Source organism: Peromyscus leucopus, chromosome 4 (assembly GCF_004664715.2).
Source record: "Peromyscus leucopus breed LL Stock chromosome 4, UCI_PerLeu_2.1, whole genome shotgun sequence".
NCBI lineage: Eukaryota > Metazoa > Chordata > Mammalia > Rodentia > Cricetidae > Peromyscus > Peromyscus leucopus.
In genome coordinates this window covers 41,567,506-41,583,084 of record NC_051066.1, presented here as the reverse complement: position 1 = coordinate 41,583,084, position 15,579 = coordinate 41,567,506, and the positions used below count along the sequence as shown (strand labels likewise).

The 15,579-nt window shown below is 37.2% G+C and overlaps 1 pseudogene; it reads right to left on the bottom strand.

Moving 5' to 3' along the window:
• Nucleotides 1-13,893: 13,893 nt before the first annotated feature.
• On the bottom strand, nucleotides 13,894-14,312 carry LOC114701924 (annotated as a pseudogene).
• Between the last annotated feature and the right edge of the window lie 1,267 nt (nucleotides 14,313-15,579).

Below are 15,579 nucleotides of genomic sequence, written 5' to 3'. Positions count from 1 at the left end.
ATATATGAAAAAATTTAAAAAATAAATACATAGAGATACTTTAATACATCTTATACATTTCCCCCTATTTGATGCACAGATAGGGAAGCCTTTGTTGAATATTTCATAATTTGTAACAGGCTAATACTATCTATATTTCTAGAAATTTTCCCATCACTTATTTCAACTTTGAATTTCCCATTACTCATTTCAACATCTCATTTTTTTCATCAACCTCATATATTCATTTGGAAATAAATTTTCATTCACAAAATTCTCATTCCAATTGAATTCACATTTCTGAGTAATTTTTTTGCTGTGAATATTTGACATTTTTCTTCCATTCTGCCTTTAGTTTCTCTCTTTTCCTCTTAAAGCTTCTCCTGGTTATTGGTCATTCCTTTCTCCTTCTCTTCCTTCCTCTATTTCCCTTTGGATTATTTTGTATCGATGTTTTACCTATCTTTTCACTTTAGAATTTTCCTGCTTCTTTTTTCAAAATTCACTTCTTGTTCACAGAATGTGTCTTCAGTTGTACATGTGTGTGTGTGTTTAATCTGTTGGTGTATTTTTTGATCATTAAAATTATTGTTACATTTCTTTAATAAAATAAATATAATCATTTTTATTATATTAAATGTGTGTATATATGTGTGTGTGGAGTTCAGAGGACAATGTGAACTCCCTCATTCTACCACATAAGTCCCCTGGATCAGATTCAACATCAGCTTTGGCAGCAAGTGCATTTACCCATTGAGCCGTCTCCCATCCCCAAGTGTGTTTATCATAATTTTCAGAAATTAATTTTGTCTAATTTGTATTCATGATGATTTTTACATTATTGTACTATATATTTTTATATTTTATTTTTATTCTTGAGATCAAGAGGAATAATAATACTTGTAAAGGCATTGGGAACACAAAGGTACTTTTACATTTAAACTTTCAAAAAAACTTATCTATATTTATGTTATTTAAGTTATTCAATTTATTTGTTACTCAGCCATTCACACTATTCTACACTGTTACTAAAGATGTATTGTAGAAAAAATAATTCAGATGGAAACATTTATTTTGAAATCTTAATTCCTATTACACAATCTTCGACTTTACATTCAGTTGCATAACTTTGTTGGCACAATTATGTATCCTTTGTGTTAATTGCTTTTAGAGTCACAAGATCTCTTGTAGCAGGACTATCCCACACTTGTGTCATTATTTTAAGCCCACTTCAGGAGAAGAGATATGATGACTCTAAGTTATTTGTGTCAGGAGTGGACTAGAGATCTAGCACACATGCTTTTAGGCACAACAAAAGGAAGAAGAGTGTAAGGGAGTCTAGCTTTATAGGCTGTTTCTGCTTCCCCATGTTAAAAAAAAAAAAAAAAGCATCATCAGGACCACAGAAAATCCCCAGGTAAAGCTTTCCAATTGAGACTTCAGCTTTTTTTTTTTTTTTTTTTTTTGTAAAATAATTAAAGGACTTTTTTTTTTGTAACTAATTTTATATCATTTCCAGAACAATTGACTTTCATGACAACGAATTCTCACAAGAAGCTAGTTTAAATTCTTACAAGCCTGGAATCATATTTAACATGAAAGAACAGATGCAAGCATAAATAGATGATAAAACTTTTTCAAGGTGATGCTTACGGCTAGTTAATGGTGATTGTGATAAAGAGGAAAAAATCAAGGTTTCTCAGTCCTTATCACTCATAAAAAGCTGTTCATGAAAATTAAAGTATGGAGAATGAAACTCACAGCTAGCAATAGTTTAAAATGATCATTATCACCGAAATGCTGTAGGAAGGCAGACAGCACTTCTTGTCCCCGCTTCTCCCTCTCACTGGAGTGGCTTTAGTGGTGTTGGAGAAGGCTGCACATAGTGTTAAACGGTTATTTCCTTGCGTCATGTGACTAGACATGGGCACTGCCCTTTAATGTTATAAAGACTCAGTATGCACACCTTCATCACAATTGCATGTAGAACATATTTGCTTTGCTGTATTGACTTAGTAAGGACCATAGGTCAATTCTGAATTTTTTAAAGTAGTTTTTGTCAATATAAGTAACTTTTGCTTGAGATAGTGTGTGCATAGCCTATCTTGATTGTAAATATCTTTGATATGTTAGAATTTCTTTTTTAAAAAATGTTCTGCAACAAAAATAGTTTCACTTATTTCAGAAACCCTGGTGGTTTTAAACTGTGCAGCTCATTTCTTTCTTCTCTGTAACAAAAGAACCTTCTCAAGCTTTCTGACTGCACTGCTCAGGTTTGGGGTTTTGTGCCAGGTGACTCCTGTCTTTTTATGGAGCAGACCAGCCTGCACTCTGACAGCTTATTCAAAGACCAGGGCCTTTGAAAGGGCTGGGGGATGGCCCTGGAGCTAAATTTACATTATTCTTATGGCTTTGAGCATCTAGATTTCAAAACTATACCTTTTTCAGTATTTCCTATGAAGGATAGCATTAGCTATGGGAAGAATAACTGTTAGAGTATTTTTGATCCTGTATGAATTGATTGGCTGTTCCTGGATGTCTTTTCCATTGTTGGACACTTACAATGACACTAAGCCTATAAAAATGCTGACTGCTTTGAGAATCAATGAGAGATAGAGTTGAAGTTTGGGCATTTTGTTTTACTGGCCAAGATTCTAAGGAGAACTAGACATGATAATTGATTCTTTCTCTTCCTCTCTTCCACACCTACTCTTTCTATCCCTCTTTTTTGTCTTTTTTCCTTTTCCTTTTTTAATAGTATACAGTGTTTTACAGGCTTTCCTACCATTTAAATTTTCTCCTTTTTATTTATTTAATTTTTTATGGTTTGAGACAGGATCTCACTATGTATGTATCCTTGGCTGCCCTGGTGTTCATATATAAACTAAACTAGCCTCTAATTCTTGAGTGCTGGGTTCAAAGGAGTGAATCACATTCTCCAGCCCTTAGCTGAGTTTTTAAAGGTAGGCTAATATAAAAATACAGATTTCTAGTAGTAAAGATTGTTTGTTGTCACATATATATCTATAAATTTATGACAATTACTTTGAAGCTTCCTTTCGTACAGTATTGACTATTGAAGCAATTTATTTTCAAAATGTTGAAATCTCCTTTTTCTCCCCCTCCTTTGATCCCATAATGATGAGAGCAAAGATTATATCTTCTAGGTAAGAAACAGGCTAATATCAATCTGGGTAATGTGAGTATCCAAAGAGACAAACCTAAAGTCAGTCCCTTGCAAGTTTCCTAAGGAAATAGCCTCTTCAGAAGATGTGTTCTTAGGTTGCTGGTTGAACATGATCATTTAGCAGTGTAGACCTTTCTCATCATCTTTCTGTCCTTAAGTGGGAATAGTTAGAGATCACTGATATGAAAGATGTGAACCAAAACACGCCAATAGAAGAAAGTAGTTCCGGTTTGTGACTAGATATCCTCCAAACCTAAGGATAGAGATACAAAAGAGATCAGAGAAATTGGAGGGAATAAAATCTAAGAAATGACTGCATATTTCAGATAATTGATAGGTAAAAGTTTCTGTGTTCCTGGAGAAAAGTCGGCACACAATGAAGAATAACATATGAAATATCAAAACATGGGCAAACTGGGGGCAATCCCAAAATCTTCCTGGAAAAATCCCAGTAAACAATAAAAATATCACATACACATAGTAAGTCGCCTAGATTTCGTAGGATTTTCTTTAGTGGTTCTGAAAGCTAAAGAAAAGTGGAGTGTCCCCTATAACTAAATAAAATGACCTTTAAATTTTCTATCTAAGTTTTGAACTTCATGTATTTACACTTAATTATGAATAAAACTGTTAAATATGTTTTCAGGTATATATATTCACAAAATTTATGACTCATGCATAGTTTCTGAGGAACCATTAGAATAAGTACATCAAAAAAGGGGATTAAAAACTAACAACAAGTAAGCAAGCTAAGAAACAAACACAATGGAATCTAGGAAACAGTAGTTCAAGCTCAAGGAAGACACAAAGAAGGTCAGACAGAGGGTGACAGAGCTCTGTCCCAGGTCAGAATCCCAGAAGACCTGAGTCAATGTAGCTGGAAGTGTTTTCTGGTCTTGCCCAACACCAAGGTCCCACAGCTGCTTATAAAATTCCTGTGTCTCACCCGGTCCTGTAACTGCTCAGACCCAAGTAAAGACACAGAGGCTTATATGAATTATGAACTGGATGGCCTAATGGCTCAGGTTTCTCACTAGCTAGCTCTTATATCTTAAATTAATCCATTTCTATAAATCTATACTTTGCCATGTGGCTTGTGGCTTACTGATACCATTACATCTTGCTTCTCCTGGTGGCAGCTAGCAGCATCTCCTCTGTTCTGCCTTTTTTCTTCCTCTCTCTCTAGTTGGAATGTCCACGGCTGTGAGTTTGGGTGAGACTGGAGATAACTCCAGCTACAAATGTCCTGCCTAACCTTATTCTGCCTCACCATTGGCCAAACACCTTTATTTATCAACCAATCAGAGCAACACATATTCACAGGATAGAGAATGATATCACCCATTATTTCTCCCTTTCTTTCTATTCAAAAGGAAGGTTTTAACTTTAACACTGTAAAATTACATATAATAAAACAATTATCAAGCAAGAATTACAGTTACAATATCTAGTTTACTTGTATCTGGCAAAAATAAAGGAAATATTCTATCTATCCTATATTTGTGAGTCTAAAGTTACATATCTAATTTATCTTTTATCACATAACCAAGGAAAATTATAACTATCTAGTTTTCAACTACATCAAAGATCTCAGAAGGATATAATATTACCTAAGTAAACAGGAAATGCATTGTAAGCAACTTCCAAAATTCTGGAAATGACAGAGTCAGCTGGCTGCCTGGACAGTCATCCAAAGTTCATCTGCAATGTTGGGGCATCCATCTTTAGCTTATAGGCTTTGAGTTTTTAATCACTTCTCTGAGTGTCCTGTAGAATATCTGGCACTCTTCTCTGTAAAGCAGGAACCTAAAGGACCATCTTGTCTTGCTAAGTTCAGTGGTCACCTTCCTATGGGTCCTGCATGTCCAGTCAGTACAACATTTTGTCAAGCAGTGCAGGCAAGAACAGTTTCTTGCCCAAATGGCTATTTTTGCCAAGAAGAAGATAAACTCCATATGGAGTGTCTTTGATGCCCATCTTCCTCTTTGAAGTAATTGGTTGCTGCCAGGAGCAGATGTGTCTCATTGTTCAGAAAGTTTAAGTTTTTAAAACCCTTTAAATGCCATATTCTGTAGGTCTTTGAAGATCATCTACCTAACTGAATTATATCTATGTATACCTAGAAAACTTAACATGACTGGAAGTTTGACTATCATAGAAGACTAAATATTAAGCTGTATTTCTCAATTATCCATTACAATTTAAATGAGTTACATAAACATAATACCTTAAATGAGATTAGAAATATATATATATATATATAATAACAAAATCAACCCTAAATTTCTATCAATAAATTAAAAATCCATAGCAATGTAAAACATTGTTAAACAAGTTGTTGCTCTTTAAAAGTAATCTGCCCTTTCATCCTATCATATTTATACTATCCCTCCAATTTGTTTAGAAAAAGATTGCATTTATAATCAACCTGCTTTAAATAAAAATAGACATTCATAAACAATATTTTGGGAATTTGGACATAGATTCTTTTTTTTTTTTTTTTTTTTTTTTTTTTTTTTTTTTTTTTGAGACAGGGTTTCTCTGTGTAGCTTTGTGCCTTTCCTGGAACTCTCTTTGGAGACCAGGCTGGCCTCGAACTCACAGAGATCCACCTGGCTCTGCCTCCCGAGTGCTGGGATTAAAGGCGTGCGCCACCACCGCCCGGCGGACATAGATTCTTATACTACTTTCTGCTGGATGAGGGCACTGGTAATCTAATGGGGATCCTGAGAAAATTAAGAATTAGGACAAGTCCTGACTGGAGCAGTCTGTGATGGTATATTTTCTGAGCCAGTTGCCGTGAAGCTATTTTTGGATGTTGGTTCATCTGGGCCTCTCAGGGGATCTTCCTTGAACAAACCATATTAGCCTGGAAGCAATCCACAGGTTCTCATCTTCTGTCGAAACAAAAGCAGAACATCTTTTCCAAAGTAACATATCCTTAGACGTAAACTTTGAAGTCCAGATAACCTTAAAATATATGTGCTGGGTTAACTCAACAGTTTTTACAAACAAATGTCTTTCTGCAGTTAAAACCCCCAAAGAAAATATAATCCAGATTCTGTGTGATTTCCATCTTTATGTGTTTTATTTTTATATTACCTTTACTGTCTCTTTAAAGACTTTACTTTTTAAAACTATTTCTTTATATAACTATATATATTTATTGTCTTTTCTCTTCCAAGTCTATATACATTTTAGACACGTTGTAAACAGTTTAGAGTTTTATTTAATCTGAATCTGTCTTATTGTGAATCTATTGTCTTTCTCTGAGAGATTTTAAATTGTTACACTGAGTGGCTAGTACAAAAAGCAGCAGCCTTGGCTGCTGACTCCACCTACCTCAGCTTCCCAATATGGCAGCGGTATGTTATAGCCAGCTCTGGACATCATGCTCTCTGCTGACTCTGGGAGGTAATAGGTCTATGCTCTATGCTTCCCTCCAGCAGCGTTTAGCCCAAAACCTTTTCTTTCTTTCTTTTTTCTATTTTTCTTTTTTTTTGTCTGTATCAGCAAACATTAAATCCACTACGCACTGCACTTCGTGGCTTGAAGAAACTTCTGTGTATTCACAACAGGAATCCATCTTGCTGCACTCAAGCCGTGCCCCTGTGAACCTGCCAAACTGTATGCTCAAGTCTTCGTGCCATGACGTCTCTGTACCTTGGTATCTCTATATCTTGGCCCACATGAGATATGAAGTAGAAAGCTGTTTTTGGCTCCATTATTATGTGTTTAGAAACCATTTTTATACTCTTTTAGGCCTTATGGAAATTTGAGATCCCTGCATTTGGTATGTGCTGTGGATATTGCTCTATATAAATAAAACACTGATGGCCAGTGACCAGGCAGGAAGCAGGTTGCCAGGCAGGAAGTAGGTAGGACAAGGAGAGAGGAGAATTCTGGGAAACGGGAGGCTGGGGAGGGAGACACTGCAGCCACCGCCAGGAAAAGCAGCATGTATAGACTCTGGTAAGCCACCAGCCACGTGGCAAGGTATAGATTTATAAAAATGGGTTAATTTAAGATAAAAAAGCAGTTAGCAAGAAGCCTGTCACGGCCATACAGTTTATAAGTGATATAAGCGTCTGAGTGATTATTTTATAAGTGGATTGTGGGACTGCGGGGCTTGGGGAACCTGGAGAGAAGCCCTCTAGCAACAGGTATGCCAGTTTTAGCTAAAAGTTTTTTTCTGGTCTCATCCAGCACCAAAGTTCCACAGCCACTTATGAAATTCCTGTGTTCCACCTGGTCCTGTAACTGCTCGGATCCAAGCAAACACATAGCAGCTTATATCAATTATGAACTGCATGACCTAATGGCTCATGCTTCTCACTAGCTAGCTCTTACATCTTAAATTAACCTATCCATATGGCTTGTGGCTTACTGATACCTTTACATCTTGCTCTCCTGGCAACAGCTAGCAGCATCTCTTCTGTTCTGCCTTTCTCCTTTCTCTCTCTCTAGTTAAAATATCCCACCTAACCCTATTCTGCCTCACCATTGGCTCAACAGCTTTATTTATCAAACAATCAGATCAACACATATTCACAGCATATAGAATGACATCACCCATCAAGTCAAGTCGAGATAGCATATGGAGAAAGTTGTAGATACCTCTGGATGAACTTGGGACTTAATTAGAGGAAAGAGAATACCAAAACTATTACTGTATATCAAAATTTGTGTGTCCTCCAAAAAAGTAATCATAATGTCCATGACTTATTTAGAGAAGAAGTTACCTGACCATAATAATTACAGCACTGAATTATAGTGTTATACGTGGAAAATACAATGAATGATTCTACACATTTTTCTCCAAAATTAAGAATTAGACAAAATGAGACTAATAAGGTGAATGGGCTAAAAATTATCCTTTGGGGGAATAGAAGATGAGAAAATGTTAGAAGAACCATTATTTTGTGATGTCTTTTACAATGATCTTTAATCTGTGTGAAAGAGTCTCTTCTCCAAAATAAATAATTTTATAAAATAAATGAACTTGAAGATATATTTTGTCACTGAATTTCTAAGTTTTATATAAGACAAAATTGTGGCAAAATATTTTTCTCCACAACGATCACATAGTACATACAAAAAATAATAATAATGGAAGATAATAAAAACTCAGTGAAATTTATTTTGAAATTAACAGTTTGGTCAACCAAGTTCCTGTGCTTACACTAGCTGCTAATTTTAATGACCCCATTATACTGGGTGTCTTACCAAGCGGGCATATGTTTTTGAATAATTAATTATTACTTGCTGTGGTGATACCTCATTAGCATACATTGGCATTTCCAGATAGCCAAAGTATTCTTAGGCAGACAGGGTCTTTGGCAAACTGATACTGTGAGAATATCAACTCGAGCACAAAACAAGAGTCCAGAAATGTGCTTGGAAATGAACAGATCCCAAGAATTGGACAGCAGGTGCTTTTGTTACCATTTGAAATGACATTGTGTTAATGGCACATCACATAATCAGATGTTTCTCTCCATCGATCTATTGGCTGAAATGGTTATTAACGTGACAAACATATTAACCTATAATAAGTGAGTCTGCCAACCCTGAGCACAGATGGTTCCCAACAAGTGACAATTGGAAGCATCAGATCTATCATGAAACAAACAGAGCTGTTTACAACAGTATTCCAGCCACGAGATAAAGAGGAATCACAGCAATTAGTAATAACTGTGGTCAGTGGGTAAGATCATATTTAAGGAAACAGTAGTGAATTTCCTAGAAAAAAAATTTTTTAAGTTCCTTGTTAAAATTTTTCCTTCTTAAATGAACGACAAGCTCAGCCTGTGTTTGATAAGTTCAGTTTGCACTTTCTGTTTACAGGGCTTTAACAATATGTGCTCATCTGTATGCATGACAACAAAGATAATTTTTTGTACATACATCTAATAAAATGCCAACAGGAAATCACCTGTGAGACACAGTAGAAAGGACATGTGGATGTTATGGCATGTGTGTGTTAGTGACTGCTGGGAAAAATCAAAGAGATTCTTCACAACTAAATTGAAGGAGATTGAAGAGGACAAGTATTAATGTGCCTTTAAATAGAAGTTTACCATAGAACAAGGAGTATCCAGCCATGAAGCACTTGAGAAAAAGAACAAAATTTAAGACAGAGGTTATTATCTGCACAATATTAACCCTACATGAGTGATCACAACTAACATCAGCCACATTTTGCCAGAAATAATTTTCCTCCTAAAGCAATCTTTATTCCTTTTTGTTGTCCATATTAATTCCCTGAGGTCTCTTCTATTAATTGCCTGAGGTCTCTTCTATTAATTGCCTGAGGTCTCTTCTATTGCAGATTTCTAGCACGAACATTCTTACAAAAATGACTTAAGAGATGCTAACTGGAGATGCTAGCTTTTATTTGGGAGAATGGATTCTACGTAGTTCTCTCTCTCTCTCTCTCTCTCTCTCTCTCTCTCTCTCTCTCTCTCTCTCTACACACACACACACACACACACACACACACACACACACACACACACACGTTTTCTAGTATTTAGTCCAAGTCTGGTGAAATAGTTCAAAGCAGAGTCACAGTGGGAAGAGAATTTGGACTGTCAGAGAAAACAATTTCAGTTAGATAGGAAGGAATTAATCAGGTTCATGTTACACTTATGAAGACGTCAGTGATCTGTATGAAAACAGTGGTTGAAACTATGAAGAGGGCTCAGTGGGTAAAAGTGCTAGCCACGAAAGCTTAATAACCTGAATTCAAACATTTTGACCCATTGTGGAAGGAGATAACGATTCCAGAAAATTTTCCTTTGACTTCTGTGTGTGCATGCACACAGTCCCACATACAACCACATACAACAGTCCCCTATCTCAACCACACAATATAAGTAAAAAAATTCTTTATAAAGAAAACACATTCTAATTCTTAGCTGAATAATGGTTGTTTTGAAGGTCTGTGTCTACCTACCCATTGAATAACTGATATTGCTATCAATTCAATCCTCACAAACAATACATTATTGCACTAGGTCAATATTGAATATAGGATAATGAGTAATGATCCTGGCCATGGCTCAAATCTGAAAAAAGAAAATAAGAGTGAGGACCAGAAAGAGGGTTTCTGTTGTAGAATGTTATTTTAAGATGTGTTTTATTTGTTTATGCTGTGGAACATTTGTTTAATGATGCAAAGATGTGTTGCATTCTTTTATGTTGCATTTTTTTTTTAACTCTGTGAAGCTGTGTTACTTTACCTGTCTAAAACACCTGATTGGTCTAATAAAGAGCTGAATGGTGAGTAGCTAGGCAGGAGAAAGGATAGATGGGGCTGGCAGAGAGAGAGAATAAAAAGGAGGAGAAATCTATCAAGGAAAAAGAAAAGGACATCAGGGGCCAGCCATCTGGCTACACAGCAAGCCACAGAGTAAGAAGTAAAGAAAGGTATACAGAATAGAGAAAGATAAAAGCTCAGAGGCAAATGGTAGATAGGATAACTTAAGAAAAGCTGGCTAGAAATGAGCCAACCTAAAGCTGGGCATGTATAAGAAAGAATAATCATCCATGTGAATTTATTTGGGAGCTGGGTGGCAGGCCCCCCAAAGAGCCAAAGAGGAAAAAAGCAACCAAGTTCTTTCTTTTTTTCTTTTCCTTTCTTTCTTTCTTTCTTTCTTTCTTTCTTTCTTTCTTTCTTTCTTTCTTTCTTTCTTTCTTTCTTTCTTTCCTTCTTCCTTCCTTCCTTCCTTCCTTCCTTCCTTCCTTCCTTCCTTCCTTCCTTCCTTCCTTCCCTTCCCTTCCTTCCTTCCTTCCTTCTTTCTTTCTCTCTCTCTCTTTCTTTCTTTTTTTTCTAGACAGGGTTTCTCTGTGTAGCTTTGCACCTTCTCTGGAACTCACTTTGGAGACCAGGCTGGCCTCAAACTCACAGAGATCCGCCTGCCTTTGCTTCCCGAGTGCTGGGATTAAAGGTGTGCACGACCAAGTTCTTTTTACTCATAAGAACACAAGTTCTGTTATGGCTGAATGAGACATGTTAAATCTTGGGGTAGAGACTAGGCAAAGGGAGGAAGAGAATGTTGATAGATATTATACATGTTTCAAAGGTGTTAAGTATAGTGGGACAATGACAATCACATAAGAGAAAATATTATAAACATTTATTTTAAAGATGAAAGATTTTTCCTTTGTTCCTAACCCTCATAACCCTGGCTGTTTCTTCTTTCTGGCCATTGTAGTTTCTAGTATTGAAAATCCTGTTGTTTTAAGGATGTCTGATATTCTGTCTTGCTTAGTAAAATTTTAAGATGTTCTGGGCTGATACATTTTACAAAAGACATTTGCCATTAAATTACAAATATTTTACTATGTGGAATTATGGAATTTTTGTTGGAGTTTAAAAAAATCATTAATCAATCTTGTACAATGAAGGAACTTCTGGAGGAATCATCATACCTGACTTCAAGCTCTGCTATAGAGCTATAGTAATAAAAACAGCTTGTTATTGGCATAAAAACAGGCATGTGGGTCAGTGGAATTGAATCAAGGACTCTGACACAAATCCATACACATATGAACACCTAATTTTTGACAAAGAATCCAAAATTGTACAATCCAAAAAAAAAAAAAAAAAAAAAAAAAAAAGAAAAAAGAAAAAAGCAACTAACAAATGGTGCTGGCACAACTAAATGTCAACATGTAGAAGATTGCAAATAGATCCATATCTGTCGCCATGAACAAAACTCCGGTCCAAATGGTTCAAAGACCTCAACATAAATCTGGTTACACTGAGTCTGATAGAAGAGAGAGTTGGAAGTAGTCTTGAACGCATTGGCACAGGAGTCTACTTTCTAAATATAACACTAGTAGCACAGACACTGAGAGTCAACAATTAATAAATGGGACCTCCTGAAACTGAAAAGCTCCTGTAAGGTAAAGGACACTTTCAATAAGACAAAATGGCACCCTACAGAATGGGAAAAGATCTTCACCAACTCCATATCTGACAGAAGGCTGATCTCTAAAATATACAAAGAACTCACATAACTAGACATCAAAATGCCAAATAATACAATTTAAAAAATGAGGTACAGATCTAAACAAAGAATTCTCAATATAAGAATCTCAAGTGGCTGAAAGACATTTAAGGAATTGCTAAACATCCTTAGTCATCAGGAAAATGCAAATCAAAACAACTCTGAGATACCATCTTACACCTGTTGGAATGGCTCAGAACAAAAACAACATCGACAGTTTATTTTGGAGAGGATGTGGAGTAAGGGGAACACTCCTCCACTACTGGTGAGAGTGCAAACTTATACAGCCACTCTGGAAATCAGTATGGCAGTTTCTCCATATATTAGATTTAGAAAATTGGGAATCAATCTACCTCAAGACCCAATGATGCTACTCTCGGGCATATAACCAAAAGATGCTCAATTATTCCACAAGGACACTTGCTCAACTATGTTCATAGCAACACTATTCTTAATAGCTAGAACCTGGAAGCAACCTAGATGTCCCTCAACCAAAGAATGAATTAAAAAATAATGTGGTACAATATACAGTAGAGTATTACTCAGCAGTAAAAAACAATGACATCATGAACTTTGTAGACAAATGGATGGAACTAGAAAAAATCATCCTGAGTGAGGTAACCCAAATCCAGAAAGAAAAACATGGTATATACTCACTCATAAGTGGACAGTAGATACAAAGCCAGGGATAACCAGGCTACAATCCACAAACCCACAGAAGCTAGGTAAAAAAGAGGACCCTAAGAGGAACATACATTGAGTACCCCAGGAAAGGGGGAATAGCTAAGATCCCCTGGGTTAACTGGGGGGGGGCTAGAAAGGAGGGGATGGGGAATAGAAATGTGAGGGGTCTAGATGGCCATGTTGGGGAAGGGACAGAGAGGGAGATCAAGGAAGGAGATATCTTGATAGAGGGGGTCTTTATGGGGTTAGGGAGAAACCTGGTGCTGGGGGAGTTCCCAGGAATCTACAAGGATGACCCCAGCTAAGACCCTCAGGAATTGTGGGGAGGGTGCCTGAACAGGCCTTCCCAGTAACCAGATTAGTGACTACCCAAATTGTCATAATAAAACCTACATCTAGTGACTGATGGAAGCAGATGTAGAGATCCAAAGCCAAACACTGGGCTGAGCTCCTGGAGTTCAGTTGAAGAGTGGGAGGAGGGATTATATGATCAAGGAGGGTCAAGATCATGATGAGGAAACCCACAGAGACAACTGACCCTAGCTAGTGGGTGCTCACAGACACTAGACTGACAGCCAGGGAACCTGCATGGGACCAAACTGTGCCCCCTGAATGTGAGTGACAGTTGTGTGGCTTGATATGTTTGTGGGACTCCTAGAAGTGGGACCAGAACTTATCCCAGTGCATGAAATGGCTTTTTGTAGCCCATTCTCTACAGTGGGATACCTTACTCAGCTTTGGTGCAGGGTGAAATGACTTGGTCCTGCCTCAAATTAGTATGCCAGACTTTGCTACTCCCCAAGGAAGACCTTTCCCATCTGAGGAGTGGGTGGTGGTTGGGGAGGAGTTGAGAGGAATAGGAGAAGGGGAGGGAGGGGACCTATGGTTGATTTGTAAAATGAAAACAATTTTTTAAATAAAAATATTGTTAATTGTATTTGGCAATTTGATAGAAGTTAGAACCAGTATCTATATTTTTCTTTCTTTCTTTCTTTCTTTCTTTCTTTTTTTCAGGCGTTTTGTGCTTTATTGCTTTCCATCAGGCCTTGACCTGATGGACTTGCGCAGTGGGTACAGCCTCTCCTTGCGCTGCTGCTTCTTGGTCTTAAGCTTCTCTTCGTGCTTGGTGAGCCAGCGGCACATGTCTCTAGTCCTCTTGGGTTGCAGGTCCAGAGGGTTGTACTTCTTGCCCTTGTAGAATTCCCTGAGGTTTTCTTTTTGAGTCTGGTTAATGACGGTGAGGACACGGGCGATGGATTTGTGGAAGACTCGTATCTTGGAGAGCTTGGACGCGGTGCCGCCTGTCACCTAGGCGACACGAAGCTGGGACAACTCAACCTTCAGATCGTCCAGTTGTTTTAGCAGCTCCTCCTTCTTCTTGCCGTGCAGGTCCCGCGCCTTAATCTTGGCCATGGCTCAGCTCCTCACCGCCGAGGCCGCCTGGTCCGAGAGACTATATTTTTCATTAAATTAGCAAAGTAAGTAAAAATATATTCATTGCTTAATTTGTTCAGTTTTGATATTTATATGCAACCATGAGATTCATTACTATTATCAAGCATATCAGTCACTTTTGGGTAGATGGGACCAAACTCCTCCCCGAAATAACTTGAATAAGGGGAGTTTCTCTGAAGTGTCAGGACATGATAGTGAAGAAATGGGAGGAAGAACAGAACCCTTCCATGAGAAACAGGAAGCAGCAAAGAAGGCAACATGGAGTAACAAGAAATTAAGACATTCATTAGGTCAGAACTCACGATCCTGTCATGTATGGAAATACCGTCACAGGCATGATCACAAGGTTTGTTTGTTTGTTTGTTTTGGTTTTTCGAGAAAGGGTTTCTCTGTGTAGCTTTGCGCCTTTCCTGGAGCTCACTTGGTAGCCCAGGCTGGCCTTGAACTCACAGAGATTCGCCTGGCTCTGCCTCCCGAGTGCTGGGATTAAAGGCGTGCGCCACCAACACCCGGCGTTTTTTTTTTTTTTTTTTTTTTTTTTTTTTTTTTTTTAACCAATACCTTGGACACCTTCAGTGCAGTAGTTGACAACGGAGTTCAATCATTGCACCAAGAAGAGAAACATTCCCAGCAACATTTCACAAAAGAACTTTTCTCTATTATTCCTAACACCATATACTAATACATATATAAAACAGCCAGTATACTCTAGCTCCTCTATCTTGGAAGATCCCTTCCTTCTAACTAGTTCCTTACTAGTTACCTAAAGTCTGTGGATATTCTAATAGAAACACACATCTCTGAAGCATAAGTCAAGAAAACATAATTATACGGTGTTTGTCGGACCAGTCTTTCTCTCCTCTAACCATCTGCAGGATTCATTTCAACTGTTCCCACTGGGCTTCTTGCGTTGACTTTATCTTTGTTCTCTCCAGGTGATTGTACCCAGCCTCAGTGCTATCAACATAGTAACTGTACAGATTACGTCTCATGAGTTAACCTGTTGTAGACCACTTAATTAAACTTTATACTCATACTAAATGTCCTTACCCACTTAGACATTCAACAGAAAAGTTTCACTTTATGACTCCATGTTCAATAAACTCCACTTTCAAATAGCTGTGTATCTAAATAGATTGATAACAATGTATTTTATTCTTTCCAAGAGTATATTTTAAGCCCTGTCACCATAAAAATCATGAATATGTAAAGTATTGAATGTATTATTTTTCCTTAGTCATTCCTCAAAATAAAGTC